This window comes from Leptonotus elevatus, chromosome 9, assembly GCF_054856555.1.
Source record: "Leptonotus elevatus isolate MCC_2025b chromosome 9, RoL_Lele_1.0, whole genome shotgun sequence".
NCBI lineage: Eukaryota > Metazoa > Chordata > Actinopteri > Syngnathiformes > Syngnathidae > Leptonotus > Leptonotus elevatus.
Genome location: NC_141247.1, coordinates 2,598,432 through 2,618,827, shown reverse-complemented (window position 1 = coordinate 2,618,827; position 20,396 = coordinate 2,598,432).

Genomic DNA, 20,396 nt, shown 5'->3' with positions numbered 1-20,396 from the left:
CCCGAACCCCCAGACCCCACCCCCCCACCCGTACCGCCGCCCCCCTAACCCCACCCCCACCAACCGCCAGCCCCACAGACCCCAAACCCCGGGGACCCCACGTACTCAGGCATTGGTGCCGGACAGCGGAGCGGCGAGGGCACCCGCGTCCACCCCACCTCCAGCCGCGTGGAGGGACGGAACACCGGGGGGAGGGGGGGGTGGGGCAGAAGGGGAGATGGGAGCACCGCGGGACGGGCGGCACCCCCGAACCCCAGGCCTAGCGGGGAAAGGCCCCGGTCGTCACGCCAGCATTCTTAGTGAAAGCTAACTCTGACCGCGTCGCTGGGCCCGGAGCGACGGACCGCGCCGGGGCGGCACCACCCCGGACACCAGTAAGAGCACCCCACCCCCTACCCCCTAAGAGACCCAGGACGCAGCCGCCACCCAGCAGCCAACAGAGGGGCGCCCACGCTCAGCCAGGGTGGACAGCACCTATAAAGTTAACCCACTGGCATGCAGTGATTCTGAATATTAACCCTTAGTGCCCATTGGAAATGAATCTTGAGGAGTTGGTGATTGTAAGGTGTCATTTGATGTAGTCTGCTCGATCCTGCTGGCAGCAACTGGGTTCCTGACTATAAAAACACAACCATTAGTTACAAAATGCCAAATACAGAAACAGCAATGTAAGTTATTGTGATGTGGTGGCTCTCGCTAACAGGCAGAATTAAATAACCAGATTTAGGTTAAAAGATTCTATATACGTAGACCATGTTTCTATAAATTTTGATATTTGGTTATTATTTGAGGCAGATATTTTTTCCATTAAAATTTTATTTATGAGGAGGTTAGACCATTGGTCGATATTCAGAGTTTGTTTATTTTTCCAGTTAACAAGAATTGTTGTTTTTTTTGCGATATTAAGGGCTACAAGTGTAGATTGAAATTGTTTATGTGGTAAGTCAGATGCTGTTAGGTCACGTAGCAAACACAAGTTTGGAGATAAAGGAATCCTACAGTCCAAGATAGCGGAAAGTTTTTCTAAGACTTTAGTCCAGAAATACATTACTGGAGTGCATAACCATAAAGCATGAAAATAAGTGTCTGTAGTGTTTTGTAAACACTGGAGACAAATGTCGGAGTCTGAGAGTCCCATTTTCTTCATCATATATTGAGTAATGTATGTTCTATGAATAATTTTATATTGGATAAGTTGTAAATGTTTAATCAACTTGTATGGTAAGGGAGACTGGTGCATGGGCGCTAATAGGATGTATTTTTGTAACAGTTTTGTCAGCAATAGAGTTGTCAGAGGGTGTCTATTCCAATTAGATACAATTACAGAAAGAAAATATTGCTGCTATGACCGCTCAAATTCCCCTTGAGACACACACTAACACAGCACACACATGCCCACACAATGGAAGCCATAGAGGTTGGGGTCTTAAATGATTAATGTCCCAAGCCAAGCCACATCACAAAGCCAAGTGACAAGCCACAGCAGCTTGAAGAAGCCCTGTGCTTTTTTTAAGCGCCAAAAAAAACCCCATCAATAACACGGTTGCTTTCAACCAGAGTGTAAAAATGCTTTTTCATTATGATTCCTATTTTATAGCACAATTCAGATGTTTGGTGTGATAAATCAGCACCTGGATGACAAGTAGTCACTGTGCTGTTTTGTGACATGGTGTGTACCACATTTAACATTGATGAGAGGAAACGTAGGAGAGCGTTATCTCAGGAGATTAGAAAGCATGTTAAAAGGTAAGGTAATAACCATCTACGAGCAGCTAGATGTTTTTGTGACTACAGTTGCACATCTTACTCAGAAATGTAAGATCCACGGAACTGTAGCCAACTTCCCTGTATGTGACCACAAGGGTAAAATTGAGGACAAACTGAAAAGATGGGGAATACAGAGGGTAACAAAAGAGCCAGGCACAACCTCCAAAGAAATCAAAGGTGAACTCAGAATCATCTTGATTGGATAATTATGTAAAAGCACACAGGGAATTTGTTTCCAGTAGTATGAGCCACACTAGTATTGCAGTAACAACAACAATAGCAAGATTAATGAGTAGGAAGATTAAAAACTCTTTATGTCAGGGGTTACCAATGTGGTGCACCCCCAGGGACTATATGAGTAGCCTGTGGGCCAGTTCCAAAAATAGATTAACAGTGATGGGACATTGTGGTTTTCTCGCAATGTGGTATAAGCAATCATTTGAAAATGTAAACAATGGAAGAGATTTACAGAAATAAAATGTTGCTTATTGGTATTTTTATGTTTCTGAATTATTCTGAGAAATAATTAAAATGATCAGTGTCTTCACATACATTAATTATTAATTATTAATAACAACTAAGGTTGTCACTACAGAATCTTTCAAATTGATTTTCGTATTGATTACTCGAATACTCAACCCCACCTCTGTTTCGAGGCAAAAAAATTGTTTCAACCAATTTTTGTGATCAACTTATATTTTCCCATGCACCCAGCCCTAATAATAATAACATATATGATTAAAAGAACACACTACTAATAACTCATTTTCCAGTATTGGATTAGGCATTGTAGAGAAAGTTCAAATATCTCTGGCATCTTATTCCCTGAATTTTCTTTTAAACCGATTCAGTATTGTTGGAAAATCGTTCTTTGTTTTCCCGTGTTCATAATGTTGATTATCAAAATCAGACAATGAGATCGGTGAAATCAGGATTTATTCTATATAAGCTTATGGACAGTTAAGGTAGCAGTGAAACTCCGTCATTATTCTACCTCATCTGTAACGTCCCTCCCCCGAGCAAGTCACTAATATCCTTCCGTGACTCTACAAACCCCTCCCCGTCTTCTTCCACCAATCTTCAGCCATTCCTCTCCGTCTCAGTCACATGATACATAAATACACATCGCCAAAATGCTCCCCCTCAGTCACAAGATAAAGATTAATGTTGTTTTCAGAGCCGGAACAGATGGCACTAAACCCCCCTCTCCTGCTCAACCGGTTGTAAAATACAAAGGAATCTAATTAACACATTCGCTTCACCCCCTCACATCAACTTGAATTCTCACACAGAGACATACTGAGAAAATTAAAGCAGTTATGTCCACTTCTAAATAGTAATATTATAAATCAATCAGTTATAATTAAATTAATTCACTTCAGTATCAAAATAAACACATACCGTGCACAACGCCATTATCCTAGTCACGTGATGCCTGTGCGTAAACGACAGCCGCCATCGTCCACTTGAATGGAAGTTTGCTGACGTAATGGGCAAGAAAAACACAGTCTTCTATCCCAACTACTGTGCCAATTCTGATTAGAGTAAAATCCTCAGCATGTCAGGTTTCATTTCATTCCGTGTAGGGGTGGGGCTGTGGTGGGTGGCCTCTCCTTATGTGGGCTAAAGTGCGCTTAGCACACGACATGTAGCTGGCCTGTCAGAGTAAAAGTCACCCGCATGTTCACCGTCCAGGTTAGGGAACGTCCACAACTTACATTTCCAGAGTGAACAATGTCAATGGTGACCTGATTGGTAATTTGAGCCTCTGTAACAGGCAACTTGTAAGCGGTCCCCAACTCCGACTTGCTATGAGCCGGCCAGGTGAATGAGTTATCGGCCACTTTCATCCCCGCTTTCGGCTGTGGACGCAAATCTTTGACGAGTCCTCCGTGGCTGTACTGCTTTTGAAGCTGCACTTTCAGTTTTGATGTCCGCTGTGCGACGCAATAATTCCTGTGAGTGTCTTTGTTGTCATTAGCGGCTATGTCATATATGCATGTTTTATGCAGGCGACACAAAATGGCCGATACTGTACTGTGCAAAAATATTCATAAAAAGTGCTGTAAAATCATAATCGCTCAACATAAATAAATAAAAAAATTCAGGGAATAGTAATGAACCATTTCACAGAATAGCTGGTTAGTTTTTCACAAGTCTTGTATTCCTTTAAACGTATTTTGAGCAAAATTGTTGTTTCATTAATGTGTATCAAAAAACTGGTAGCCATTCACACTAATCAGTAGCCAAAAAGTAGCTCTCAGCTTGAAAATGGTTGTTGACCCCTGCATTAGGTGAGCTTAAGTTCATCCATGAGGTTGGTAGCTCAGGGGGGGAAAAATGAGCACCTAACAACAACAATATCTACTGCTCATTTGAAAACCTTTCCTAAGTTTTTATATACTCCCTACCTAAATGGTTAAAACTATCTTACTATATAGTATAAAAATGTTTCTACTATCAGTAATGTCATTGGTTCATTGGTTTGTTTTCACAGAGTCCTGAGTTTTGATTTTGACTTTTGAGGTCTGCACAATAAGTGTTCTCAAAATTACACATTTGATCTTAACTTTATTTATTTATTGTACTACATTAAATCAATGTAGCTTTGCTTCAAGATAATAAAATTTAGTTTGCTGCTATGCACAATGTAGATGTAAGAAATAAAATATGTTGATTATATATAAAAAAAGAAAATAATTGTTGTAGTCATAAATAAAACCCTTGCTTCAGGTCCATGGAATTAACCTGCAAAAATTGCTCCACAAAAATAGTAATTTTAGTTTTCTTTGACTATAAAGTGGGAGTGGCATTAATCAGCTTGAAGCCGCCTTTTTGAAAAACTGTTCATCATTTGTCATACATGCAGCGTTTGTATCTCAAATTTCCACTTACAAGTCAAAGCAACAACAAAAAAAGTCACCTGAATGATCTCGAAAAACATATTTCAAAGGATGATTGAATTTAGAATTTGGGAGGTATTTTGTCAGTAGTTTATATAATGAAATATTTAGTTTTTCTACAAAAAACAGGAGAAACTTTAATTTGCTGTGATCTCTTTCTTATCATTTATTCATAAACAGAGGATACGTTTTGATTGACCACCTGCATTCATTCTTGCCCTCAGCATGTGGCTCAAGTAACATTCACGCCTCTCAAGTGAAAAATAACAAACAAAGTAATCGTCTGGAGGCCTCATGAGGCAGAAAACGATGCGTACACAGTGAGCTGTTGTAGCTGTAACAAAAGGTCTTGAATTACTTTTTGCTCAACTGATTTCCCATTCCTCACAACAGTGATTGCTCATGTGGGGTTAAATTGGTTTTCTTTTCATGTAAGGAGTGTCGTTCTACACAAGCTGCATATTAAAAAGTGCCTTGCGATAAAAATTTTGTAAATTGTCATTATTATTTAGATTAAAATTTTGGCAAAACGTGGATTAGAAGTGAATATAATTAAACTTTATTGTCATTGCACTGTCACAAGTCCAGAACAACGAAATGCAGTTTGCATCCATCCAGAAGTGCCTTTGCAAAAAATAAGATGTGTGGTATATACAAATTTTTGCAGGCAATAGATATGTGTTCACTATTTATGAACAAACTGAATAATTATAATTGTTGTGTATGGCATGGCTATCTATACAGTATTTATAGATAGTCATTTATTTACAGTAGTGCAATTATGATTAGGAGACAGTGTTCAGGAGTCTTAACAGCAGTGGGGAAGTAGCTATTCCGATATCTAGTAATCTTAGTCCGGAGGCTCCTGTAACGCCTCTCAGAAGGCAAAAAGGTAAAGTGTCCATTTGCTGGGTGACTGGAGTCTTTAACGATTTTCTTAGCCCTCTTCAGACACAGCTTCATGTAGATGTCCTCAATGGAAGTAAGTGGTGCTCCAGCGATGTGCTGGGCAGCTTTCACCACCCCCTGCAAAGCCTTCTGGTCTATGGCAGACCAGTTCTCATACCAAACTGTGATGCAGTTGGTCAGGATACTCTCTATAGTGCAGTGGTAGAAGTTCACCAGGATGTGTGAGGACAGGTGTTTTTTTCTCAGAGCCCTCAGGATGAAGAACTGCTGGTGAGCCTTCTTGACCATTTAGGAGCAACCAGTCGTCCATGTGAGATCCTCAAAGACGTGGACTCCCAGGAACTTAAAGGAACTTGTTCGCATGCTCCGCCACCATCCCATTAATGTGGATGGGTGTATGCGGGAAAGCATTCCTCCTGAAGTCCACAATGAGCTCCTTGGTCTTCTCAGTGCTGAGCAGTAAATTGTTGGAATCTCACCACTCAGCCAGATTCTGTAGGCTGCCTCATTGTTGTCTTTGATTAGGCCAATCACCGTGGTGTCATTTGCAAACTTAATCATGGTGTTGGAGCCATTGACAGGTCTGCAGTCATGAGTGTAGAGGGAGTAAAGGAAGGGACTCATCACACAGCCTTTTGGTACACCGAAATTTATAGATAATAGATGAACAGTAGTTATCCAGCCGGGCAGCTAGTCAGGAAGTCCAGTAACTAGTTGCACATGAGGAGATCTGTAAGATTTGCAATGAGTTTTGAGGGGCTGCCTTTGTTGAATGCTGTACTAAAGTCTATGAACAGCATAATAGCGTAGGCGTTTTTATTGTCTAAGTGTGAGAGAACAGAGTGCAGCGCTATGGAGACAGCATCCTCTGTGCTTCTGTTCTGATGATATGCAAATTGGTGGGGTTCTAAGGTAGGGGGGGGAGACAAGATCTGAGGTGTGCCAAGACCAGCCACTCAAAGCACTTTGCAATGATAGGGGTGAGGACTACCGGGCGGTAGTCACTAAAGCTTAATGGAATGGAGTTTTTGACTATTAGTACGATAGAGATGTATTTAAAGCAGGTCGCTACCACAGCACGAGCCAAAGACAGGTTGAATATGTATGTTAGTACACCTGCCAGCTCAGCAGAACACGCTCTAAGAACTTGTCCAGGGATGCCGTCAGGCCCCGCAGCCTTGTGGACTGTAATCCTGCTCACCATCGATCCTACATCAATCATCAATTATGAGTTGGCATTACCTGCATTCTGGGAAATCCAGTATATGGGTAAGGTTAACCTACTACTGCAAAACATGTAGTATAATATAATTCCTATCCTGTGCAAATACTTGCACGGGCTCTTTATAAAGTTTTACACAAGATGTTTTCAAGAGATACCAAAGATTACCATAACTGATGTTAAAACACCTACTACGAATTTGGACAAAGATTGCAAGCCGCCTACATATTTCAATACGAAGGTATGCAATGTGTCTATTTGCTGACATTTAATTCACAACTTGTAGCTATAAACACAAGATACTGTGACCTAAAAGTGTATTTTGCTTAGTAAATAGTGTGAATGATGCATGTCTATAGAGAGCAGCAAGCAGCTAATCTAAGATGATAGAATTAGATGGAAAAGTATTCTCTAAATGTGTGCAATATAACAATAGCTATAGCTATCTATCTCATCACAGCACATTGAAAATGTCATCACTTAGATACATTTTGTGCCATGTCATATTCACAATCACACTGTCAATGTTTTTCCTACTGATATCAAACAAAGACAGACTGACTTGCTGTCGTGTCAGCATCAGGAAAATGGAGAAGCCTCACAGCCTGACGGTAATGTTAGGGATGGGGTTGGGTTCTTCTCTATCACAGTTCAGAGGTAGTGTTTACTGTGTTGATAAAGCCTCTCTGGATAGGAAAACAGTATTAGGTTTTGTTTGTCTATTTGTTAAAAGAAGGTATACACAATAGAGACTCCCAAAGTAACAACAACAACACAAAAATCCCTCTATTACAGTTAAAACGGATGCAAATTTTTGGTTACAGTCAAATTTACCCCAGTAAACCAAGCTAAACTGTTAAGTGGCATCTGTTAGGACTGCTGATCAAGTAGCCTGTATCCCTCGGGGTGGGTTATAAATTTTGCCAAGAGGCCACATGAGAAACCGGAATGCTTGCTGAGGGCCAAGCCAACAAGCTAACCTCAACTTTGTTCTATATTATTATTTTATATATATTATTATTACCATATTATTGTTATTTTTTATATATTTAGAAGAAAAAAAATATAGCCTTGTTTCAATAATTTGCTATGTGTGTATAAAAACTAACTCAGTGGATCTGTTAACACAACTTGATTTAATACATCAATGTGAGTTAAAAAATTTAATAAATTGATTGAGATTAAACTTTCTAAATTGTTAACTTTATTTTATGAGTTCAGACCAAAATAATAATGATGGTAATTACATCAACTTAATTTATCATGTCATGTACACAACTAAATTTTTCTCAACATTGACTCAATTTTAGGACAATTTGAATACTCCCACAATGCCTTTCACCATGTCCAAGCTTTAAAAACTAAAGTTTTCCTATCTGTTCTCTATGATGTAAAATTTCTCGAAGGAGACACCTCCCCCGCCGCTGTTTGGAACTTACTCGACTTGCTGAAGGAGCAAAAGTTTGAGCTCAGAGTCCAGCAGCATGCTACGCGCTGCAGCTTCTTGCTAGCCCGCTAGCCTACAACCATTTGAGTTACGCCGTACAAAAGATCTTCCTCCCACCAATTCCCTATTTATACATCATACACAATATATACACGGCTAAACTTGTGACTGGGATAAAAGTTCATTTTGCAGTTGATGTTACGCATCGTCATCCTTATAATTAGTGTGTGCATGTGGGGAATGTTGATGACTATCTATCTATCTATCTATCTATCTATCTATCTATCTATCTATCTATCTATCTATCTATCTGTCTATCTATCTTTCTGTCCGTCCGTCGGTCCGTCCGTCCGTCCATCCATCCATCCATCCATCCATCCATCCGTCCGTCTGTCTGTCTAAACTGTGAGGTGTGGTTGCCTTCAGTGACAGTTCAAAAAACATATGGCCTTCAATCAATCAATCAACCTATCTATAGCCTACATGCTTTTTAATGGATGTCAATTACACAAGGATTTTTGCTATTTGTAGGCTGCCCGGGTCCCTATCACCCGCAAATAGCAAGGGCACATTGTATAGAATATATATTGTGGTGATATTTATTTTTATTTTGTCTTCATGAGCATACTCTGTGTTGGAGTAATCCAAAAGTAATTTAAAGTAATCAAGTTACATTATTTTAATATGATGGTACTTGGATTACGTTACGAACTACAAAAAAAATTAGCAGGTAACTTGTAACTGTAACGGAATACATTTTAAAAGTAACCCTCCCAACCCTGCATATGATGAAGATAAATCGCCATTTAGGTGGATTCATATTTTGATCAAATTGGATTTTTCACATGTTGGATTATGAAGTGATTTTCAGGAAAAGTACAATAAGCAAGTGATTCGAGTTTTTTCAGGGCTAATGCTAATCGTGATTGTTAATCGTTTAGCATAGGCACATTTTGTTGGTGTGCATATGTGTGCAGAAGATAAGGAACAATGAGTATTTATATCCACTAAATACACTATCTTGTCTTCATGAGCATACTCTGTAATGGAGTAATTAAAAAGTAATCAAGTTACATTACTTTAATATTATGGTACTTGGATTACGATAATAACTACATTTTTTAGCAAGTAACTTGTCACAGAATACATTTGAAAAGTAACCCCCCCAACCCTATATGAAACGGTGGCTGCACATAATATCAGGCCAAATCCTCTTGGCATTCTTCCCTACGTTGTGCAGTAAATAAGAATATTGCTTCATTGGGAAGACTGTTGTCATTTCTGCTAGACTCTTTCTTGGAAAAATAGTTGTTTGATGGGTTGGAAAAGTCACTATAGCGAAGACCAGAGGTGGGCAAAACTGTCGTCACGTAATGGAGGAAAACACCACTTTCATGATATGGGCCCTTTAAACAATACATTGTACTTTTTCAAATGAACCATACAATGGTGACCAAGAGTATTCATCAAAATAAAAGTCCTGACAATGTAAAATAAATAAATACATTTTAAATGATAAATAAGATAACTGAATTAAACTGTAAAATAATATTAATAATATATTTTAACATATTTTTGCTTTTAAATCTATTTATGTCTATCATTAACCTAATGGTTTCTGTAATGTCGTACAATGTTGGCTTCTCTTGAATCATATTATGATATATAAGGACGTCAGCAATAAAGAACTTAAAAATTATGTTTACATTTGGTTTGGTAATGTCACATTCTCCAAATATTGGATTCACCTGCCTCACAGTCAGCCAAAAATCTCATGACAACAACAAAAAGTTTATTTCTGTTGTCATTGCAAGTCGGCAGACACAAAGGTGGCCAGTAAAATGTATTTTTGTAACCACATTTTTGTAACCACATTTCCTGTGGGCTTGTTTTGTGGAGACAATCTCATTGATGGATACCTTTTTGCCTCATCTCACCTTTTGTTCTTGCCTCGTCAATAACTCCCTGCCCAGGCCTTGCTCGACATTCTCTCAAGACAGACTGCTTTTCTCCCTCCACCTCTGGCTCCATTGGACTCATCGCTCGATGCTCCATGTGTTCCTCGCCATCCACTCGCTGCCAACAACTAGCCCACGCCTCGATCATCCTGCACACCACCTCTAATAAACACACCTCATCCTGACGCCTCTCTTTTTCGCTTTTGGGTCCTCTGTCATCATTTCCTTGTATAAACTGCTACAGAAATCATCTGGCCAGCTGAATGGACCCAGCTACCTCCAGCGACGTTCAGGAAGCCCTCCATACTCAAGGAAGGATGGTCGGACTAAATTAACGTTTTCTGGGCTTTTCTAACTTCTACCGCTGTTTCATCCGTGACTACAGTAAGGTGGTGGTGCCCTTGACTCGTCTCACCTCCACAAAGGCTCATTTCTGTTGAACCCCAGATGCAGATGGGGCATTTAACAAACTGAAGACTCTTTTTCACAAATGCACAAGTTCTCAAACACCCTAACCCGTCTCTCCAGTCTGTGGTAGAGGTTGATGCTTCGGACTTTGGGGTAGGGTCCGTTTTATCTCAACGAGATCCCGTAACCCCAAAGCTAAACCCTTGTGCTTTTTTTCTCCCGTCGTTTTGTCCCGGTTCAGAGGAATTACGACGTGGTTAATAGGTTAAAAAAAGTTGCTAGCTGTGATCTTGGTACTTGAGGAATGGAGGCACTGGTTTGAGGGCTCGCAACTCTACTTTCTCATTTGGACTGACCACAAAAACCTCTCCTATATCCAATCAGCTCGTCAAACTCGCTGGTCTTTGTTCCTCAGTAGGTTGAATTTCTCCTTATCCTACCGCCCTGGAAGCCGGAATGCCAAGCCCGATTCTCTCCAGAGTTCACTCGCCTCCCTCTGAGACACAGGACCCTGAACCTATCCTCCCACCCACATGTGTTGTGAGTGCTGCAACTGTTAACAGGAACCTCCATTTCCTCTGTCAGCTGTTCTGGTGGCTTGGCATGGCCCGCGATACCAGAGACTTTGTGGCAGCTTGTTCTGTTTGTGCCCAAGGGAAGGCCTCGCATCTGCCACCTGCTGGTCTGCTACGACTACTTCTCATCCCCAGCCGCCCATGGTCTCACAGTGCTGTGGATTTTGTTTCTGGACTTCCCCCATCCGAAGGTAATACAGTGATTCTACCCGTTGTTTGTCCACTATGTCCCTCTTTCTAAGTTGCCTTCAGCTCTTAAAACCGCTAACCTTCTCGTTAACCATGTTTTTAAGCTTCATGGGACCCCAGTGGATATAGTTTTAGATCGTGGCCCGCAGTTCTCCTCTCTTGTTTGGAAGGAGTTTTGCAAGGCAGTTGGTGCAGCACCCAGCCTATCCTCGGGTACCACCCACAGACCAACGGTCAAACTGAACGAGAGCTCCTTCCTCCCCTGGATTGAATATGCTCACAATGACCTCAGTGACCTCAACCCTCCGGCTGCTCCTCCGCCACCCCCTTGTCTCATTGATGGACACCCCGCCTTCACGGTCTTTAGGATACTGGACGTAAGGCCCAGGGGTCGTGGGTTCCAGTACCTAGTGGACTGGGAGGGTTATGGCCCTGAGGAGTGTTTGTGGATCTCTCGCAGCCTCATCACGGACCCGTCCCTTCTCCGGGACTTCTACGCCGCTAACCCTGGCAGGCCTGGGCATCCGTTGAGGTGTGGGTACTGTGGTGGTTGCGCACTGGCCCTTTACCTCTGCTTTTATTTTTGTAACCACATTTTCTGTGGTCTTGTTTGTGGAGACTTTACCTTTTCAGGTTGGGCAGGGTAGTTCCGGGAGCGCACCTGCAGCTGATCAGCAATCAACGCCTGGCTATGAGACCTCTGCTGATCTGCAAGCGGGTGCCAGATGATTCCGACTATTGAAGTGGTATTTAGGCCTGTTTTTGTAGTTTATCCTACCATGACCTTTTTGCCTCATCTCATCTTTTGTTCTTGCCTTGCCAGTACTTCCCTGCCCAGCCTCGCTCGACACTCCCTCAAGACGGACTGCTTTTCTCCCTCCACCTCTGGCTCAATTGGACTCATCCCTCGATGCTCCATCTGTTCCATGCCAAGTTGGCCATCCACTCGCTGCCACGCCTTGATCATCCTGCACACCACCTCTAATAATCATGCCTCAAATCTCCTATTGACACGTTTCCTTTTCGTTTTTGGGTCTTCTGTGATCATTTCCTTGTGTGAACCGCGACAAATTGCAAACCACTACCCACCATTTTTTCCCTACAAATATCTATCATACTCATACTTTTTCATCTACTATAAACAAGTATCTGAAGCAATCAATTGTATTGTGAGATACTAATAAGAGACATTACATCAATCATCCCCTGAAGTTACAACATATTATAGTCATTAAGAAAAAAAAATGCATCCATGCTTAGTTTGTTTCTTGTGTTTACCTTTTATTTACAAATTGTGCACCTGAAGATTTTGATCTTTTCATCACCATGTTTCCGTACTTCCGGTACTTGCCATCATTTCATAGGAATGACACTGACTCCACCCACATAATCAGTCTTTTCTCATATCTCTTCTAAAGAGAGCAACTGCAAACGTTGTGGAAATTCCCCATACAAATGTTAATGGTTTACTGTACATTTCATGATGCCAAACTGGCAATAAAAAAAATTCTGTGACGCTTTTTGAGAGGTGAGGCGTGGAGTGCACACATAGAAAAATTGCCACAGCACAGCTTCTCTCCCTGAGGACCAAACAGCCATAGCATTTGTCCAAAAAGACTGTTTTCTCCCACCTGGCTGGCTGAACTGACCCTTCACAACTGGTTGACAGTTCAGACAAGAAAATACACATCAGTTGGCAAAAAAGTCCTACTATCCACAGACATAACCACCATGTGACAGCCAAGTTGTCAATAAGAGGGAGCAACACAAATTGAAAGGAAAAAAAAAAAGACACAACCACTTTGTCTGGTGAGCATATAAATCCTGATACTCTCGTGTGTGTCTTTTCCAAGAGTTCAGTACTGAGTCAATAGGGCAGACCTGGGCATTGTACGGCCCCCGGGCCACATACGGCCCTTTGCTTGACTCTCACCGGCCCGTGTAAGGTTAATAGGGAATTACAAAATAAACATATTTTCTAATTTTACCTCATGCATGGACTAAAGCTACATTGCTTTTATTTTGAAGTTGCATTTCATTCACGTACAATGACGCGATACGTCAATCAAGACGTGCGCATCGTTGACAAGACGACTTTAGCCCTCAAAAATGTCTACACATGCTAAAAAAAGAAAGGTAGATGCTGAATGCAGGGTTTTCAACAAAAAATGGACTGCTAAGTATTTATTTACAGAAGTCGGAGGTAAAGCCGTGTGTTTAGTTTGTGGAGAGCAGATCGCTGTGTTCAAGGATTATAATTTGAGTCGGCATTATGAGACAAAACACATAGAGAAGTACAAAAACTTGAGTGATGCTGAGAGGGGACGGACATCGGAGGTGTTGCTAGCTAAGCTACAAAAGCAGCAAGGCTTTTTTACCAAGCTTCACGGATCCAGGGATGCAGCAACCAAGACCAGCTTTGTGATATCCCACAAAATCGCTAAAAACTGTAAGCCATTCTCAGAGGGGGGGTTTGTGAAAGAGTGCTTGGTGGACTCTGCAGCACTAATATGCCCTGAAAAAAAAGAAGCATTTGAGCAAGTCCCGCTTTCCCGGCGAACCGTGACCCGGAGGATTGAGGACATCGCGGGAAACCTGAAGCTTCAGCTGGAAAGTGAAGTGGCAAGTTTTGACTTTTTCTCCTTGGCTTTGGACGAGAGCTGTGATGTCCGTGACACAGCCCAGTTACTCGTGTTTGTTCGTGGGATAACGGACTTTAAGATCACGGAGGAGCTGGCTGCAATGCGGCCAATGAAAGGGACAACGACAGGGAGTGATCTGTTCACGGAGGTAAATGCGTGCATGGACACACTGGGACTGAAATGGGACAGACTGGCAGGTGTCACAACGGACGGTTGTCCGAATCTTACAGGGAAAAATGTCGGTCTTTTGAAACGTATGCAAGATAAAGTGAGTGAAATTGACGCAGACCAGAAATTGGTATTTTTGCATTGTATTATACACCAGCATGTGTTGTGCAAGTCAGTGCTAAAAATTAACCATGTTATTGATGTTGTGACTAAAATAAATCAGGGCACGAGCATTGAATCACAGACAGTTTGTTGCACTTTTGGAGGAGCATGAGAGTGAGCATAGTGACATCAGCTACCAGACAGCTGTCAGATGGCTCAGCCTGGGCAAAGTGCTAAAAAGAGTTTGGGACCTAAAAGCAGAGATTCAAGAGTTTTGTGAGAAAAAAGGCAAAGACATCCCAGAGCTCTCAGATGAGGACTGGATGGCAGATTTTGCATTTGCTGTTGATGTGACTGCACTGATGAATGAACTGAATACCAAACTGCAAGGCAAGGGCCTTTTTGTTCATGAAATGCACAGCCTGGTGAAAGCTTTCATGAGAAAGATACAGTTTCTTTCAAGCCAACTGGAGAGCAACACTCTCACTCACATGCAAACCCTGAAAGAAGTTACACCTTCAGCTGATCACCTCCGCAGGTACTCATCCATGTTAGGAGCACTGCATGGTGAGTTTTCAAGGCGCTTTGAAGACCTCAGAACAATCGAGGATGAAATGTGCATGATTTCCTCTCCCTTTACCTGCAGTGTGTATCATGCACCCAGTGATGTTCAGCTAGAACTCATTGACCTGCAGTCTGATGCAGTACTGGCAGAGCAGTTTAAGTCAGGATCACTGCTGGGTTTTTACTCTTCTCTCAAGAAGGAGAACTTTCCAAACATGAGGAGACATGCTCAGAAGATGTTGGTTCTCTTTGGCTCTACCTACATATGTGAACAAACATTCTCAGTAATGAAGTTTACCAAATCCAGGTATAGATCCTCTCTCACTGATGATCATATGTCAGCTTTGCTTCGCATCTCCACCTCAGACATTCAACCTGACTTTGATGCACTTGTTAAAGCCCAACAGAGACTAGATTTCTCACACTGAACAAGAAAAAAAGAACTGAAAAACACCAAATGAGGTGGTTAGACTACAAATGTTGGCATGTAAAGGCACCAATTAGCAGTGAATGGAACACTTTCTTTGGAGGCCTTTTTCTCAAAGTCACAGTTCAGTGACAGTCATTATAATATGATGTATCTTGCTTGATATTTAGAGTACAAGACAATATTGTGATGTCTTTAGAAAGCTAAGAATCTCTTTCCAACAGTACTAAATGTGAAACTCAAAATGTGTTTTGTTGTGAATTTGACTGAAAATGATCAATATAATGAGTCACAAATGTTAAAAGTGTTCACATTTTGTTTAACATTGTCTTGGGAAAATCTGAATAAACATTTTTTTGTAAGGCAAACTCATTTTTTCATTGCTTAATCATAACATACTGTTACTAGCTTGTCAAAAATAATGCTATTTGCTACTTTTTATCAAAAAAATACAATTAAAAAAATACAATTACAATTAATATTATGTAGAATTGGTTAAGCCTTTTGACCCGGCCCTCCACAATATTTTCTGTTTCTCATGTGGCCCCATGGAAAAAATAATTGCCCACCCCTGCAATAGGGTATAGTATAACGCTCTTTGAGCACCCTATTGTGGCCAACTAAGCATTAATGAAAAATGTCATTCCTCTTTATGTTATATAAATCAGTGGTCCCCAACCACCGGGCCGTGGGTCATTTGATACCGAAAGAAAAAAAATTGCATTATTTTTATTTTTTTCGAAAATGATGTTTTATTTTGAAAAGTGGCCGGATTCTGTCTGTTACATCCGTCTCACTTGACGCACTTCAAGGCCGCTACACCACACGTCACATGATATGTCACGCTAAATTTAATTCCAAGCTAGCAAAATGAGCAAAAAACACTTTAAAAAGTTTCTTTGCGAAGGGGAAACGGTCCAATGAAGGGACAGAAGAGGAACCTGGACCCTCTAAAAAAGGGAAAGCTGCCTTTAACAGGCAGTATCAAGAATCGTATTTAAAATATGGATTTATCGCCACGGTCGATTCCCACGCACCAAGCCCGCTGTGCGTAATATGCGGTGACCGGCTTTCTAATGAGGCGATGAAGCCTTCAAAACTGGTTCGCCACTTGGAGAGCAAGCACCCCACAGCAAAATACAAGCCTTTGGAGTATTTTTTTATAATTTATTTTTTTAAAGAGCTCAGTATTGTTCATTCGGTAATGTCATCAATCATTGCTCTTTTATTATTTTTTATTTTTTTATTTTATTATAATTATTTTTTTAAATATATATATATATATATATATATATATATATATATATATATTATTTTTTATTTTTTTTGTATGTGGGTGAGTATGTATATGTGCGTGCGTGCGTGCGTGCGTGCGTGTATTTGTTAGCTCACCAAAAACCTATTTGAAAAAATCCCATACCGTTCACCTAAACCGAACACCGCCGTCAGGAGACCCGAGGGGACCAAAGAAAACCAAGGAAGGTGAAATCCAGCACCGACCAGACACCACCCAGCGGGCCACCCACCAGAATTCTTCCCCAACCCCCGAAACATCTAAATTCCAACAAATCCCCCCAAAAAATCAGGGAGACCTCAAGAGACCGAAGGAGAGACTGAGGAAAGGAAGGAAGGACAGACGAAGCCGAGTGAGATCCACAGACACCAGCCTCCACCGATTCAATGACCTGAGGAGGAAGCAGATTGTGTCTGAGTTTCGATAGATGCTGGTGTGGTGGCCTTTGGAGTATTTTCAACGGAAACAACGTGAACATGAGGGGCCGAAGAAGTTGCTGATGGCCACCACGTCCACACAGGCAAGTGCACTGAGAGCATCTTATTTGGTTGCTAACCGTACTGCTAAGGCCAAGAAGCCATTCACTATTGGTGAAGACCTTATCCTACCCGCCGCTAAAGACATTTGCCATGAACTCCTAGGAGAGGCTGCTGTTAAAAAGATTGCACAGGTGCCTCTTTCAGCGAGCACCGTCACTCGGCGCATTGAGGAAATAGCAGAGGACATTGAGACACAGCTGTTGGAGAGAATTAATAATTCACTATGGTATGCGCTCCAGGTTGACGAGTCAACAGATATTGACAACAAGGCAGTACTTCTTGTTTATGTGCAATATCTTTATCAGGAGGATACGCACGAAGATATGTTGTGTGCACTATCATTAGAAACTAAAACTACAGCTGCAGAACTATTTAAGTCGCTAGATGATTATATGTCAGGAAAACTGAAATGGTCCTTTTGTGTCGGCATATGCACGGACGGAGCTGCTGCCATGACTGGACGGCTGTCTGGTTTAACTGCTCGGATCAAGGCGGTTGCACCTGAATGCCAGTCTACGCATTGTGGCATTCACAGGGAAATGCTAGCAAGCCGAAAAATGTCACAGGAACTGAGCGGCGTACTGAATGATGTGGTTAAAGTTATCAACCACATTAAAGCACACGCCCTTAATTCGCGCCTGTTTGAACAGCTTTGTGAAGAGATGGAATACGGACCACAAACGCCTTCTCTTATACACGGAGATAAGATGGTTGTCCCGAGGGAGATTGCTGGCCAGAGTATTTGAATTACGAGAGCCGCTGCAGAGATTTCTCTCTGAAAAAAAGTCACCGCTGGCGTCACACTTCAGTGATGAGGAATGGATCGCAAAACTGGCTTACTTGTGCGACATATTCAACCTCCTCAATGAACTGAACTTGTCACTTCAAGGGAAAATGACAACTGTATTCAATTTAGCAGATAAAGTAGCTGCATTTAAAGCCAAACTGGATTTGTGGGGACGGCGTGTGAACAGAGGCGCATTTGGCATGTTTCATACACTGACGGGGATTTTGGGAGAGAATGAGCTTGCGCCTTCGTTCTCCCAGCTGGTGCACGAACACCTGTCGTTGCTGTCAGAAGAGTTTGAGCGCTACTTCCCAACCACAGAAGATCCACGAACTGCCAAGGAATGGACCCGCAACCCATTTGTCAACAAACCGGGTGCATCCAGCATGTGTGAAGAAGATCAACTGCTGGAGATCGCAAACGACGGGGGCCTTAAACATCTGTTTGAGACATCAACTCTGCCGTTGTTCTGGATGAAAGTCATGGCAGAATACCCCGAGATCGCCACAACAGCACTGAAAACCCTGTTGCCATTTCCGACATCGTATCTGTGTGAGGCTGGGTTTCCTGCAGTGACGGCAACCAAAACCAAATTACGGAGCAGACTGGACCTAAGTAGCACACTTCGGGTATCATTGTCTCCCATAACCCCAAGATGGGACCGTCTCGTTGCAACAAAACAAGCTCAGGGCTCCCACTGATTCACTGCTGCTGTGATTAGCGAGTATTTTCATGCACTTTGTTTTTGTGTTGTGTCTTATTTTGAAGGTATGTTTAAACGCTACCATAGCGACCAGAGTGTGTTGCATTGTTTTGGGGCAGAAACGATGTTGCTCATGTGATGTTCTGTTGTTGGTGCGACGTTACGGACACGTTAATAAAGTTGCACATGATTACACAGTAGATTTACGTTCATTATTATTATAGAGAAAATACCAGTTTTTTTCTTGTCATTTTATTTTGTTTTTATCAGCTAAACCTTTAGATTGGGCCGTGAAAATATTGTCAGATATTAAACCGGTCCGTGGTACAGAAAAGGTTGGGGACCACTGATATAAATGTATCCCTTTTTAGTTGTTATGCACTGCTGAGGTCTCCTACAATATGGTAGTGAACACCCAACAGCCCAAGCAATGTAAACACAATAGGCAATGTGAACGTGCACTGTTCATGTACAAACTAATTGCATTGCAAGGCATATTCATCTTGAACCTCATCACTTACCAATAAAGTGGTACCACAACTTACAAACTTATTTGGTTCCATGACCCTGTTTTTAAGTTGAAACGTTCTTAAATCGAGGTAACTTTTCCCATTAAAATTAATGGAAATTCAATTAATCCGTTCCAGCCCCCAAATTAAATTGATATTTTATGATATATATTTTGTTCTCATTTTAAACAGTTTGATTGAATTATGAAGCAATAACACACTAAACAAACAAATGCTTTTTGTGCTTTACCTTTAAGTGAGGAAGGGAGAAGGACATCAGCTCTTCAATTGTAAAAAAAGTCTCCTTCCAAGATAACATGAGAATTATATTGTGCTAATCACACTGGTGTATGGAAGGTGTGAATGTTTGGTGATGGTCGGAGTGGCTGTAGGCACACACTGGCAGCCACGCTTCTGTCAGCCTGCCCCAGGGCAGCTGTGGCTACTTAAGTAGCTTACCACCACCACAGTGTGAATGTATAAGTGCATAAATAATGTATCCATTCCATTGTAAAGTGTCTGTGAGTGTCTAGTAAAAGCGCTATATAAATAGCAAGCCGGTGTCTTCTTGTGCCGGTCCCAAGCCCGGATAAATACAGAGGGTTGTGTCAGGAAGGGCATCCAACGTAAAACTTTGGCCAAATCAAACTTGCGAATCAAATATATGACTTCCATACCAGATCGGTCGAGGCCCGGGTTAACAAAGACCGGCATCGGTGCTGTTGACCTACAGGGTGCCGGTAGAAACTGGACTACTGTTGGTCGAAGAAGGAGAGGAGGAAGGTGTGTTCGTAAGATGAAAGAGAAGAGGAACAAGAGTCTAGGACTGAGAGCAGGGACTTTGAATGTTGGAACTATGACAGGAAAAGGTAGAAAGCTGGTTGACATGATGCAGAGGAGGAAGGTGGACATATTGTGTATTCAGGAGACCAGGTGGAAAGGGAGCAAAGCTAGAAGTTCAGGAGCAGGGTTCAAGTTATTCTATCATGGTGTAGATAGGAAGAGAAATGCTCTTTTCTCCTCTTTCACAAACTCCTCTTGTGAAAGAGGAGTTTGTTAGGAACGTCTTGGAGGTAAAAAGAGTATCAGATAGAGTGATGAGCCTGGAGCTAGGAATCGAAGGTGTGATGATCAATGTTGTTAGTGGGTATGCACCACAGGTAGGATGTGAGCTGAAGGAGGAGAACTTTTGGTTGGACCTTGATGAAATGATGCAGAGCATCCCTAGAAGTGAGATAGTTGTCATTGGTGCAGACTTCAATGGACATTTTGGTGCAGGAAAC